At 49.4% G+C, this 15,028-nt stretch overlaps 1 protein-coding gene across 4 annotated transcripts in view; it reads right to left on the bottom strand.

Moving 5' to 3' along the window:
- The window catches only part of ALDH3A2 (aldehyde dehydrogenase 3 family member A2), a 134,414-nt gene that overhangs the window by 15,329 nt on the left and 104,057 nt on the right, over positions 1–15,028 (bottom strand). The window lies entirely within an intron of this gene.

The raw sequence follows: 15,028 nt of genomic DNA on the forward strand, positions 1-15,028 counted from the left end.
TTGCTTACTGCAAATAGGCCTGGGGATTTGGTATTACACTCTGCCAATCCAGACCTAGCAGTAAGACTGGAGTCAGTCGTTTAGCTTGCTGGGGTTCTGTTACTACTCTGTGAACTTAGCAAGTTTGCGGCTGTATTCTAAGACTTGCCTGTCTAATCCTGTCTCACTGTGCTAGGTGTCAGGGGTCAGTTTAGTGGCAGTAAGCTAAAACCTGTGCACTGCAAGTGAGAAATAGGATTGTGGAGACTCTCCTTGTGTCTATCATTCCATCTCTGACCAAGGAGTTTACTGCCACACCCGTTGGTAACCCTTTAGGGTTTTGCTGTTGCCCTTAGCAACAGCATTTCGGGTTCTCTATGTATTAAAACACAACATCTTGCTTTTTCCATCTGTGCAGTTCTAATACAAGGGAGATACCCAGTTCCTTAGCCTCTGGGCTTCTCTGTTCACTTTGTGTGTATTTTGTTACCCTATTACCTTCTGTGTACGTTATGTCATATTCCCCAGTTTGTCTGTGAGTCCATTTGTTTTGCATAACAGTTCAAACACCAGTACATTCCTGCAGACACTGGAGTGCATAACAGTTCTGACACCAGTACTTTCCTGCAGGCACTGGTGTGCATAACATATTCAGCAGCCTAATACTCCTGTTGAAATTTTGTGGGAATATGGAGCATACCCCTCAAAATACGTTGCAACAGGTGGTCGATCAGGTGCAGGTCCTGACTCGACAATTTAATGATTTGTCCATTAAAATGCACACCTCCCAGGCTGCTGGTGGAGCTCCCGCAGCAGCAGCACCTGCAGGGGTTAAGGAGACGAAAGTAAATCTCCCGGATCGTTTTTCTGGAGATCGCTCGCAGTTCTTTTGTTTCAAGGAGAGCTGCAAGCTATACTTCCGGCTTAGGCCTCAGTCTTCTGGGTCGGAGATTCAGCGGGTGGGCATAGTGATTTCCTTGCTACAAGGAGACCCACAGGTCTGGGCATATGGGTTGCAGCCTGACTGTCCGTCGCTTAAAAGTGTTGATGCTTTTTTTACGGCACTGGGCATGTTGTATGATGACCCTGACAAGACGGCCTCAGCCGAGGCTCAGATTTCGATCCTTAAGCAAGGGCGAAGGCCAGTTGAGGTTTACTGTACGAAGTTTCGGAGGTTGGCCCATGATACCCAGTGGAATGACCCAGCCATGAGACACCAGTACCGAAGAGGTCTTTCTAACCAGATAAAGGACCAACTGGTACAATATCCCTTGCCTGATAGCTTGGATCAGCTCATGCAGTTATCCATCCGGGTGGATAGACGGCTGAGAGAGCGTAGGCTTGAAAGGGAGACTGAGATTTCCTTCCTTCCCAAGGGAACCTCAGACTCTGAGGAATTTTCTGAGGAGCCTATGCAGATTGGGGCTACCCGCCTCTCCTCGCGTGAGAAGACGCGGAGGAGACAGCAGGGGTTGTGTTTGTACTGTGGGAATAAAGGTCATGTGGTAGTATCATGCCCAGAAAAGCCGGAAAACTTCAGGGCCTGAGGGTGATGGGAAATATCCTGTCAGGCCAGAAGTCAGAATTTCCCAAGAAGACTTTTATCATTCCGGTGACCTTGAAGATCCTCGGTCAAACTGTCAAGACTGGGGCCTTTGTGGACAGTGGGGCCGACGGGGTTTTTATGGACCGCCAATTCGCCCTGAAACACTCTGTTCCCTTAGTACCCTTGGCATCGGAAATTGAGATTTGTGGGTTAAACGGGGAACCATTATCCCAAGGTAAAATTACCTCTTGCACTAGCCAGATTTCTTTGTTTATTGGAGCCACACACTCTGAAAAATTGTCCTTTTATGTGACTGTCTGTACTTTTGCCCCATTGGTGTTGGGGTTACCCTGGTTAAGGGCCCACAATCCTCAATTTGACTGGGTCTCTGGGGAGATTCTTAGTTGGGGTACTGATTGTTTCAGGAGTTGCTTGAGCCTTCCAGTCAGGCTCTCGCAGCTAAGTTTGCCAGGATTGCCAGGGTGTTATGCAGATTTTGCGGACGTGTTCTCCAAAAAAGTTGCAGAGGTACTACCTCCCCATCGCCCCTATGACTGTGCCATTGATTTGTTGCCAAATGCTAAGCTTCCCAAGAGCAGGTTGTACTCCCTGTCACGTCCTGAGACTCAGGCTATGGCAGAGTACATTCAGGAGAACTTGGCTAAAGGATTTATCAGACCTTCACAGTCTCCAGTTGGGTCGGGGTTCTTCTTCGTGGGTAAAAAGGACGGTTCGTTGCGACCCTGCATCGACTTCAGGGAATTGAACCGTATCACGATTAAAAACTCATACCCACTGCCTCTCATTTCGGTCTTGTTTGACCAGCTTCGTACTGCCACCATTTTTTCTAAGATTGACCTACGCGGTGCGTACAATCTAATCCGAATAAGAGAGGGGGATGAATGGAAGACTGCCTTTAATACCCACTCAGGGCATTATGAATATTTGGTGATGCCTTTTGGGCTCTGTAATGCCCCGGCAGTCTTCCAGGATTTCATGAATGATGTGCTCAGGGAATATTTGGATAGATTCTTAGTTGTATACTTAGATGACATCCTAATCTTCTCCCATTCCCTGGAGGAACATCGGAAGCATGTACGCTTAGTCCTCCAGAAACTCAGAGACCACCGGCTTGGGGCGAAGCTGGAGAAGTGCGAATTTGAAGTTCAGCAAATCGCATTTCTAGGATATATTATCTCCCCAGAAGGTTTCCAAATGGAGGGTTCCAAGGTACAGGCAGTCCTGGATTGGGTGCAGCCCACTAGTTTGAAGGCGCTTCAGCGTTTCCTGGGCTTTGCGAATTTTTATAGACGATTTATCGCTGGATTTTCGTCTATAGTGGCGCCCTTGGTGGCACTCACTAAGAAAGGGGCGGATGTTGCTCACTGGTCTTGTGAGGCTAAAGCGGCTTTTGCCCGTCTCAAAAGGGCATTTGTTTCGGCCAAGGTGCTGCGACACCCAGATCCAGAGCGTCCTTTTGTGGTGGAGGTGGATGCCTCTGAGATGGGTATTGGGGCAGTGCTTTCTCAGATGGGAGTGTCTGATAATCGCCTTCATCCCTGTGCTTACTTTTCCCGTAAATTTTCGCCTGCCGAGATGAATTATGACGTGGGTAACCGGGAATTGTTGGCTATTAAGGATGCACTCGAGGAGTGGAGACACTGGCTTGAGGGGGCTAAGTTTGTGGTCTCAATTCTCACTGACCATAAGAATCTGGCATATTGAGAGTCAGCGAAGCGTCTCAATGCCAGGCAGGCACGATGGGCTTTGTTTTTTGCTCGCTTTAATTTTTTGATAACATATCGCCCTGGGTCAAAAAACATCAAGGCTGATGCGCTCTCGCGGAGTTTTGCTCCAATCCAGGAGACCACCGAGGAGCCGTTGCCCATTGTTTCCCCATCATGTATTAAAGTGGGCATTACCCAGGACCTCTTATCATTAGTCCTTAGAGCACAGGAGCAGGCTCCTCCAGACCTTCCGGTAGGTCTTTTGTTTGTGCCTCCTAGGTTAAGACAGCGAGTGTTCCTGGAATTCCATGCCAAGAAGTCGGCAGGTCACCCGGGTATTGCCAGAACTCGGGAGTTGCTATCTAGGGCGGTGTGGTGGCCCTCGGTGGCTAAGGATGTGGATCAGTGGGTTCGGGCATGTGACATCTGTGCCCGAAATAAGACTCCTAGAGGGGTTCCTGTTGGCCCATTACATCCACTCTCTATCCCATCTAAGCCATGGACCCACATTTCAATGGATTTTGTGGTGGACTTGCCCAAATCCTCGGGGATGACAGCCATCTGGGTTGTCGTTGACAGGTTTTCGAAGATGGCGCACTTCGTTCCACTGGTTGGGCTGCCATCAGCCAGACGCCTGTCTGAATTATTTATGCTGCATGTTGTGCGTCTCCACGGGTTGCCACTTGATGTGGTCTCTGACCGCGGATCCCAGTTTGTGGCCAAATTCTGGAGGGCATTTTGTTCCGATCTCCAGATTTCTGTCAGCTTGTCGTCAGGCTACCATCCGCAGTCTAATGGGCAGACTGAAAGGGTGAACCAGTCCTTGGAGCAGTTCCTCAGGTGTTATGTCTCCAAGTGTCAGACTGACTGGGTTGCTCATCTGTCCATGGCGGAGTTTGCCTATAACAACGCGGCTCACTCTGCTACAGGGATCTCTCCCTTCCTTTGTGTGTATGGGCATCATCCTAAGGCCAATTCTTTTGACCCCCTGGACTCCACGCCTGGTGGTTCCTCTGTGGTTTCGGTCCTTAGAGGTATTTGGCGGAAAGTGAAGAAAGCCCTTGTGTCTGTGTCATTAGTGACCAAAAGGGTTTTTGATAAGCGGAAAAGACCCTGCAGCTTCAAATTAGGAGACTTCGTCTGGTTGTCTACCAAGAATTTGAAGTTGAGACAGCCATCTCATAAGTTAGGGCCCCGGTTCATCGGCCCTTATAAGATCACCAGGGTTATCAATCCGGTGGCATTTCAGTTAGATCTGCCCCGTTCTTTGGGTATCAATAAAACATTTCATTGTTCCCTTTTAAAACGGGCGATTAGTAATCCTTCTTCCAGTGGAAGACCTTCCCCTCTTCTGATACGTGGCCAGAGGGAGTTTGTTGTTGAAAGGATTCTTGACTCCAAGGTGGTTCGGGGTCGGCTGTCATTTTTGGTGCACTGGAAGGGGTATGGCCCGGAGGAGCGGTCGTGGGTGCGCAGTTGTGATCTTCATGCCCCCAGACTGATACGCTCTTTCTTCTCGCAGTTCCCCGATAAACCCGGTGGTAGGGGTTCTTTGACCCCTCGTCAGAGGGGGGGTACTGTTAGGGTCTCCTGCCCTGTGCTGCCACGTCGTCATGGCAACCGGGAGACAAGTGCTAGTGGAGTAACCTGAGCGCAGCTGATACTCCGGTTCGGGTCTTTTGCTGTGCAGTGGTTATAGGCTCTGTGCACGGCAGGGGATCCGGTGCTGGTTTTTGTGCTCACAGTCTGTGAGGTCTGAGTGGGGCGTGGACAGCACCTGCTTTATAAGGCCTCTTTTCAGGGTAAGCAGATGCTGCTGAATCTTTGTTGGTTAGTCAGTTCATGAAAGTTAGCCAGTACTGTGTAGCTTTGTATTTGTTTGTTGCTTACTGCAAATAGGCCTGGGGATTTGGTATTACACTCTGCCAATCCAGACCTAGCAGTAAGACTGGAGTCAGTCGTTTAGCTTGCTGGGGTTCTGTTACTACTCTGTGAACTTAGCAAGTTTGCGGCTGTATTCTAAGACTTGCCTGTCTAATCCTGTCTCACTGTGCTAGGTGTCAGGGGTCAGTTTAGTGGCAGTAAGCTAAAACCTGTGCACTGCAAGTGAGAAATAGGATTGTGGAGACTCTCCTTGTGTCTATCATTCCATCTCTGACCAAGGAGTTTACTGCCACACCCGTTGGTAACCCTTTAGGGTTTTGCTGTTGCCCTTAGCAACAACATTTCGGGTTCTCTATGTATTAAAACACAACATCTTGCTTTTTCCATCTGTGCAGTTCTAATACAAGGGAGATACCCAGTTCCTTAGCCTCTGGGCTTCTCTGTTCACTTTGTGTGTATTTTGTTACCCTATTACCTTCTGTGTACGTTATGTCATATTCCCCAGTTTGTCTGTGAGTCCATTTGTTTTGCATAACAGTTCAAACACCAGTACATTCCTGCAGACACTGGAGTGCATAACAGTTCTGACACCAGTACTTTCCTGCAGGCACTGGTGTGCATAACACCTGTCTGTTGACGTGGGCGACTGCCGTGATGTTGTCCGATTGGATCAATACCGACTGACCCTGAAGCAGAGGCCTTGCTTGACTTAGGGCATTGTAAATGGCCCTTAGTTCCAGGATATTTATGTGAAGAGACGTTTCCATGCTTGACCACAAGCCCTGGAAATTTCTTCCCTGTGTGACTGCTCCCCAGCCTCTCAGGCTGGCATCGGTGGTCACCAGCATCCAATCCTGAATGCCGAATCTGCGGCCCTCTAGAAGATGAGCACTCTGTAACCACCACAGGAGAGACACCCTTGTCCTTGGAGATAGGGTTATCCGCTGATGCATCTGAAGATGCGATCCGGACCATTTGTCCAGCAGATCCCACTGAAAAGTTCTTGCATGGAATCTTCCGAATGGAATCGCTTCGTAAGAAGCCACCATTTTTCCCAGGACTCTCGTGCATTGATGCACTGACACTTGGCCTGGTTTTAGGAGTTTCCTGACTAGCTCGGATAACTCCCTGGCCTTCTCCTCCGGGAGAAACACCTTTTTCTGGACTGTGTCCAGAATCATCCCCAGGAACAGTAGACGTGTTGTTGGAATCAGCTGTGATTTTGGGATATTTAGGATCCACCCGTGCTGACGTAGCACTACCTGAGATAGTGCTACTCCGACCTCTAACTGTTCCCTGGACCTTGCCCTTATCAGGAGATCGTCCAAGTAAGGGATAATTAAGGCGCCTTTTCTTCGAAGAAGAATCATCATTTCGGCCATTACCTTGGTAAAGACCCGTGGTGCCGTGGACAATCCAAACGGCAGCGTCTGAAACTGATAATGACAGTTTTGTACCACAAACCTGAGGTACCCTTGGTGAGAAGGGTAGATTGGGACATGGAGATAAGCATCTTTGATGTCTAGAGATACCATATAGTCCCCTTCTTCCAGGTTCGCTATCACTGCTCTGAGTGACTCCATCTTGAATTTGAACCTTTTTATGTAAGTGTTCAAGGATTTTAGATTTAAAATTGGTCTCACCGAGCCGTCCGGCTTCGGTACCACAAACAGCGTGGAATAATACCCCTTTCCCTGTTGTAGGAGGGGTACCTTGATTATCACCTGCTGGGAATACAGCTTGTGAATAGCTTCCACTACCGCCTCCCTGTCGGAGGGAGACGTTGGTAGAGCAGACTTCAGGAACCGGCGAGGGGGAGACGTCTCGAATTCCAATTTGTACCCCTGTGATACTACCTGCAGGATCCAGGGGTCCACTTGCGAGTGAGCCCACTGCGCGCTGAAATTCTTGAGACGGCCCCCCACCGTGCCTGAGTCCGCTTGTAGAGCCCCAGCGTCATGCTGAAGACTTGGCAGAAGCGGGGGAGGGCTTCTGCTCCTGGGAAGAGGCTGCCTGGTGCAGTCTTTTTCCCCTTCCTCTGCCCCGGGGCAGAAATGAGTGGCCTTTTGCCCGCTTGCCCTTATGGGAACGAAAGGACTGAGTTTGAAAAGACGGTGTCTTTTTCTGCTGAGAGGTGACCTGGGGTAAAAAGGTGGATTTTCCAGCCGTTGCTGTGGCCACCAGGTCCGATAGACCGACCCCAAATAACTCCTCCCCTTTATACGGCAATACTTCCATATGTCGTTTGGAATCCGCATCACCTGACCACTGTCGCGTCCATAACGCTCTTCTGGCAGAAATGGACATTGCACTCACTCTAGATGCCAGGGTGCAAATATCCCTCTGTGCATCTCGCATATATAGTAATGCATCCTTTAAATGCTCTATAGTTAATAATATACTGTCCCTATCCAGGGTATCAATATTTTCAGTCAGGGAATCCGACCAAGCCACTCCAGCACTGCACATCCAGGCTGAGGCGATTGCTGGTCGCAGTATAACACCAGTATGTGTGTATATACCTTTTAGGATATTTTCCAGCCTTCTATCAGCTGGTTCCTTAAGGGCGGCCGTATCGGGAGACGGTAACGCCACTTGTTTTGATAAGCGTGTGAGCGCCTTATCTACCATAGGAGGTGTTTCCCAACGTGCCCTAACCTCTGGCGGGAAAGGGTATAGTGCCAATAATTTATTAGAAATCAGCAGTTTTTTATCGGGGGAAAACCACGCTTTATCACACACCTCATTTAATTCATCTGATTCAGGAAAAACTACTGGTAGTTTTTTCACACCCCACATAATACCCTTTTTTGTGGTACTTGTAGTGTCAGAAATATTCAATGCCTCCTTCATTGCCGTGATCATGTAACGTGTGGCCCTACTGGACATTACGTTTGTCTCCTCACCGTCGACACTGGATTCAGTATCCCTGTCTGGGTCTGTGTCGACCATCTGAGGTAACGGGCTTTTTAGCGCCCCCGACGGTGTCTGAGACGCCTGAACAGGCACTAATTGATTTGTCGGCTGTCTCATGTCGTCAACAGTTTTTTGCAAAGTGCTGACACTGTCACGTAATTCTTTAAATACGACCATCCAGTCAGGTGTCGACTCCCTAGGGGGTGACATCACTAACACAGGCAATTGCTCTGCTTCCACATCATTTTCCTCCTCATACATGTCGACACAATCGTACCGACACCCAGCACACACACAGGGAATGCTCTGAAAGAGGACAGGACCCCACGAGCCCTTTGGGGAGACAGAGAGAGAGTTTGCCAGCACACACCAGAGCGCTATATATATACAGGGATAACCTTATGTAAGTGTTACTCCCTTTATAGCTGCTGTTTTATATTAGCTGCCAATAGTGCCCCCCCTCTCTTGTTTTACCCTGATTCTTGTAGCAGGACTGCAGGGGAGAGTCAGGGAGCCGTCCTTCCAGCGGAGCTGTGAAAGAAAATGGCGCTTGTGTGCTGAGGAGAAAGGCTCCGCCCCCTTCACGGCGGCCTTTTCTCCCGCTTTTTTTTGGGGGGGGGGAAACTGGCAGGGGTTAAATGCATCCATATAGCCCAGGAGCTATATGTGATGCATTTCTTTTAGCCATATAAGGTTTTTATATTGTTCTATTGCGTCTCAGGGCGCTCCCCCCCAGCGCCCTGCACCCTCAGTGACCGGAGTGTGAAGTGTGCTGAGAGCAATGGCGCACAGCTGCAGTGCTGTGCGCTACCTTATCTGAAGACAGGAACGTCTTCTGCCGCCGATTTCTCCGGACCTCTTCGCTCTTCTGGCTCTGTAAGGGGGCCGGCGGCGCGGCTCCGGGACCCATCCAGGCTGAACCTGTGATCGTCCCTCTGGAGCTAATGTCCAGTAGCCAAGAAGCCCAATCCACTCTGCACGCAGGTGAGTTCGCTTCTTCTCCCCTTAGTCCCACGATGCAGTGAGCCTGTTGCCAGCAGGACTCACTGAAAATAAAAAACCTATTTAAACTTTTACTTCTAAGCAGCTCAGGAGAGCCACCTAGCATGCACCCTTCTCGTTCGGGCACAAAAATCTAACTGAGGCTTGGAGGAGGGTCATAGGGGGAGGAGCCAGTGCACACCAGCTAGTCTAAAGCTTTTACTTTTTGTGCCCAGTCTCCTGCGGAGCCGCTATTCCCCATGGTCCTTACGGAAGTCCCAGCATCCACTAGGACGTCAGAGAAAATAAGAATTTACTTACCGATAATTCTATTTCTCGTAGTCCGTAGTGGATGCTGGGGACTCCGTCAGGACCATGGGGATTAGCGGCTCCGCAGGAGACAGGGCACAAAAGTAAAAGCTTTAGGATCAGGTGGTGTGCACTGGCTCCTCCCCCTATGACCCTCCTCCAAGCCTCAGTTAGGATACTGTGCCCGGACGAGCGTACACAATAAGGAAGGATTTTGAATCCCGGGTAAGACTCATACCAGCCACACCAATCACACTGTACAACCTGTGATCTGAACCCAGTTAACAGCATGATAACAGCGGAGCCTCTGAAAAGATGGCTCACAACAATAATAACCCGATTTTTGTAACAATAACTATGTACAAGTATTGCAGACAATCCGCACTTGGGATGGGCGCCCAGCATCCACTACGGACTACGAGAAATAGAATTATCGGTAAGTAAATTCTTATTTTCTCTGACGTCCTAAGTGGATGCTGGGGACTCCGTCAGGACCATGGGGATTATACCAAAGCTCCCAAACGGGCGGGAGAGTGCGGATGACTCTGCAGCACCGAATGAGAGAACTCCAGGTCTTCCTCAGTCAGGGTGTGCCCCTGACCAAGTAGCTGCTCGGCAAAGTTGTAAAGCCGAGACCCCTCGGGCAGCCGCCCAAGATGAGCCCACCTTCCTTGTGGAATGGGCATTTACATATTTTGGCTGTGGCAGGCCTGCCACAGCATGTGCAAGCTGAATTGTACTACACATCCAACTAGCAATCGTCTGCTTAGAAGCAAGAGCACCCAGTTTATTGGGTGCATACAGGATAACAGCAAGTCAGTTTTCCTGACTCCAGCCGTCCTGGAAACCTATATTTTCAGGGCCCTGACAACATCTAGCAACTTGGAGTCCTCCAAGTCCCTAGTAGCCGCAGGTACCACAATAAGCTGGTTCAGGTGAAATACTGACACCACCTTAGGGAGAAACTGGGGACGAGTCCGCAGCTCTGCCCTGTCCGAATGGACAATCAGATATGGGCTTTTGTGAGACAAAGCCGCCAATTCTGACACTCGCCTGGCCGAGGCCAGGGCCAACAGCATGGTCACTTTCCATGTGAGATATTTCAAATCCACAGATTTGAGCGGTTTAAACCAATGTGATTTGAGGAATCCCAGAACTACGTTGAGATCCCACAGTGCCACTGGAGGCACAAAAGGGGGTTGTAAATGCAGTACTCCCTTGACAAACTTCTGGACTTCAGGAACTGAAGTCAATTCTTTCTGGAAGAAAATCGACAGGGCCGAAATTTGAACCTTAATGGACCCCAATTTGAGGCCCATAGACACTCCTGTTTGCAGGAAATGCAGGAATCGACCGAGTTGAAATTTCTTCGTGGGGCCTTCCTGGCCTCACACCGCGCAACATATTTTCGCCACATGTGGTGATAATGTTGTGCGGTCACCTCCTTCCTGGCTTTGACCAGGGTAGGAATGACCTCTTCCGGAATGCCTTTTTCCCTTAGGATCCGGCGTTCAACCGCCATGCCGTCAAACGCAGCCACGGTAAGTCTTGGAACAGACATGGTACTTGCTGAAGCAAGTCCCTTCTTAGCGGCAGAGGCCATGAGTCCTCTGTGAGCATCTCTTGAAGTTCCAGGTACCAAGTCCTTCTTGGCCAATCCGGAGCCACGAGTATAGTTCTTACTCCTCTACGTCTTATAATTCTCAGTACCTTGGGTATGAGAAGCAGAGGAGGGAACACATACACTGACTGGTACACCCACGGTGTTACCAGAGCGTCCACAGCTATTGCCTGAGGGTCTCTTGACCTGGCGCAATACCTGTCCAGTTTTTTGTTCAGGCGGGACGCCATCATGTCCACCTTTGGTCTTTCCCAATGGTTCACAATCATGTGGAAGACTTCCCGATGAAATCCCCACTCTCCCGGGCGTCGGAATGAACACTGCTGACAGTGCTATCACCTGATTTTCCGCCCAGCGAAGAATCCTTGCAGTTTCTGCTATTGCCCTTCTGCTTCTTGTGCCGCCCTGTCTGTTTACGTGGGCGACTGCCGTGATGTTGTCCCACTGGATCAATACCGGCTGACCTTGAAGCAGAGGTCTTGCTAAGCTTAGAGCATTGTAACTTGCCCTTAGCTCCAGTATATTTATGTGGAGAGAATTCTCCAGACTTGATCACACTCCCTGGAAATTTTTTCCCTGTGTGACTGCTCCCCAGCCTCTCAGGCTGGCATCCCTGGTCACCAGGACCCTTCCTGAATGCCGAATCTGCGGCCCATTAGTAGATGAGCACTTTGCAGCCACCGCAGAAGAAACACCCTTGTCCTTGGAGACAGGGTTATCCGCTGATGCATCTGAAGATGCGATCCGGACCATTTTTCCAGCAGATCCCACTGAAAAGTTCTTGCGTGAAAACTGCCGAATGGAATCGCTTCGTAAGAAGCCACCATTTTTCCCAGGACCCTTGTGCAATGATGCACTGACACTTTTCCTGGTTTTAGGAGGTTCCTGACTAGCTCAGATAACTCCCTGGCTTTCTTCTCCGGGAGAAACACCCTTTTCTGGACTGTGTCCAGAATCATCCCTAGGAACAGCCGATGTGTCGTCGGAAACAACTGCGGTTTTGGAATATTTAGAATCCACCCGTGCTGTCGTAGAACTACTTGAGATAGTGCTACTCCGACCTCCAACTGTTCTCTGGACCTTGCTCTTATCAGGAGGTCGTCCATTTTCTTTGAAGAATCATCATTTCGGCCATTACCTTGGTAAAGACCCGGGGTGCCGTGGACAATCCAAACGGCAGCGTCTGAAACTGATAGTGACAGTTCTGTACCACGAACCTAAGGTACCCTTGGTGAGAAGGGCAAATTGGGACATGGAGGTAAGTATCCCTGATGTCCCGGGACACCCTATAGTCCCCTTCTTCCTGGTTCGCTATCACTGCTCTGAGTGACTCCATCTTGATTTGAACCTTTGTAAGTGTTCAAATATTTCAGATTTAGAATAGGTCTCACCGAGCCTTCTGGCTTCAGTACCACAACATAGTGTGGAATAATACCCCTTTCCTTGTTGTAGGAGGGGTACTTTGATTATCACCTGCTGGGAATACAGCTTGTGAATTGTTTCCAATACTGCCTCCCTGTCGGAGGGAGACGTTGGTAAAGCAGACTTCAGGAACCTGCGAGGGGGAAACGTCTCGACTTTCCAATCTGTACCCCTGGGATCCTACTTGTAGGATCCAGGGGTCCTGTACGGCCCCAGCGTCATGCTGAGAAACTTGGCAGAAGCGGTGGAGGCTTCTGTTCCTGGGAATGGGCTGCCTGCTGCAGTCTTCTTCCCTTTCCTCTATCCCTGGGCAGATATGACTCTTATGGGGACGAAAGGACTGAGGCTGAAAAGACGGTGTCTTTTTCTGCAGAGATGTGACTTAGGGTAAAAACGGTGGATTTTCCAGCAGTTGCCGTGGCCACCAGGTCCGATGGACCGACCCCAAATAACTCCTCCCCTTTATACGGCAATACTTCTTTGTGCCGTTTGGAATCTGCATCACCTGACCACTGTCGTGTCCATAAACATCTTCTGGCAGATATGGACATCGCACTTACTCTTGATGCCAGAGTGCAAATATCCCTCTGTGCATCTCGTATATATAGAAATGCATCCTTTAAATGCTCTATAGTCAATAAAATACTGTCCCTGTCAAGGGTATCAATATTTTTAGTCAGGGAATCCGACCAAGCCACCCCAGCTCTGCACATCCAGGCTGAGGCGATCGCTGGTCGCAGTATAACACCAGTATGTGTGTATATACTTCTTAGGATATTTTCCAGCCTCCTATCAGTTGGCTCCTTGAGGACGGCCCTATCTGGAGACGGTACCGCCACTTGTTTTGATAAGCGTGTGAGCGCCTTATCCACCCTAAGGGGTGTTTCCCAACGCGCCCTAACTTCTGGCGGGAAAGGGTATACCGCCAATAATTTTCTATCGGGGGAAACCCACGCATCATCACACACTTCATTTAATTTATCTGATTCAGGAAAAACTACAGGTAGTTTTTTCACACCCCACATAATACCCTTTTTTGTGGTACTCGTAGTATCAGAAATATGTAACACCTCCTTCATTGCCCTTAACAAGTAACGTGTGGCCCTAAAGGAAAATACGTTTGTTTCTTCACCGTCGACACTGAAATCAGTGTCTGTGTCTGTGTCGACCGACTGAGGTAAATGGGCGTTTTAAAGCCCCTGACGGTGTTTGAGACGCCTGGACAGGTACTATTTTGTTTGCCGGCCGTCTCTGTTGACATTATCACGTAATTCCTTGAATAAGCCATCCATTCCGGTGTCGACTCCCTAGAGAGTGACATCACCATTACAGGCAATTGCTCCGCCTCCTCACCAACATCGTCCTCATACATGTCGACACACACGTACCGACACACAGCACACACACAGGGAATGCTCTGATAGAGGACAGGACCCCACTAGCCCTTTGGGGAGACAGAGGGAGAGTTTGCCAGCACACACCAAAAACGCTATAATTATACAGGGACAACCTTTATATAAGTGTTTTTCCCTTATAGCATTTTAATATATATAGTCATATCGCCAAATAAGTGCCCCCCCTCTCTGTTTTAACCCTGTTTCTGTAGTGCAGTGCAGGGGAGAGCCTGGGAGCCTTCCCACCAGCATTTCTGTGAGGGAAAATGGCGCTGTGTGCTGAGGAGAATAGGCCCCGCCCCCTTTTCGGCGGGCTTCTTCTCCCGTTTTTCTGAGACCTGGCAGGGGTTAAATACATCCATATAGCCCCCAGGGGCTATATGTGATGTATTTTTAGCCAGAATAAGGTACTATCATTGCTGCCCAGGGCGCCCCCCCCCCAGCGCCCTGCACCCTCAGTGACCGCTGCTATGAAGTGTGCTGACAACAATGGCGCACAGCTGCAGTGCTGTGCGCTACCTTATGAAGACTGAAAAGTCTTCTGCCGCCGGTTTCTGGACCTCTTCACTTTTCGGCATCTGCAAGGGGGTCGGCGGCGCGGCTCCGGGACGAACCCCAGGGTGAGACCTGTGTTCCGACTCCCTCTGGAGCTAATGGTGTCCAGTAGCCTAAGAAGCCAATCCATCCTGCACGCAGGTGAGTTCACTTCTTTCCCCTAAGTCCCTCGATGCAGTGAGCCTGTTGCCAGCAGGACTCACTGAAAATAAAAAACCTAACAAAACTTTTACTCTAAGCAGCTCTTTAGGAGAGCCACCTAGATTGCACCCTTCTCGGCCGGGCACAAAAATCTAACTGAGGCTTGGAGGAGGGTCATAGGGGGAGGAGCCAGTGCACACCACCTGATCCTAAAGCTTTTACTTTTGTGCCCTGTCTCCTGCGGAGCCGCTAATCCCCATGGTCCTGACGGAGTCCCCAGCATCCACTTAGGACGTCAGAGAAATATATATATATATATACACATATACATACAAACAAACAAAGAATGCACATACTGGTGATATGTTTCAAACTGCACACATAAAATAAAGGCTATGTCTCATCGTCATACACTACCACTTAAGCTTAATAAAGCACAATATATTTCCAGACTTGCTCCAGTTATTCACAATTACTAATTGAAAAGATGCCAGCAAAAACAGGGGATTTGGATTATAGAGCTACACCATATGGTTGACATACATTAGGTCCA

The sequence above is a fragment of the Pseudophryne corroboree genome, chromosome 2 (assembly GCF_028390025.1).
Source record: "Pseudophryne corroboree isolate aPseCor3 chromosome 2, aPseCor3.hap2, whole genome shotgun sequence".
Lineage (NCBI taxonomy): Eukaryota > Metazoa > Chordata > Amphibia > Anura > Myobatrachidae > Pseudophryne > Pseudophryne corroboree.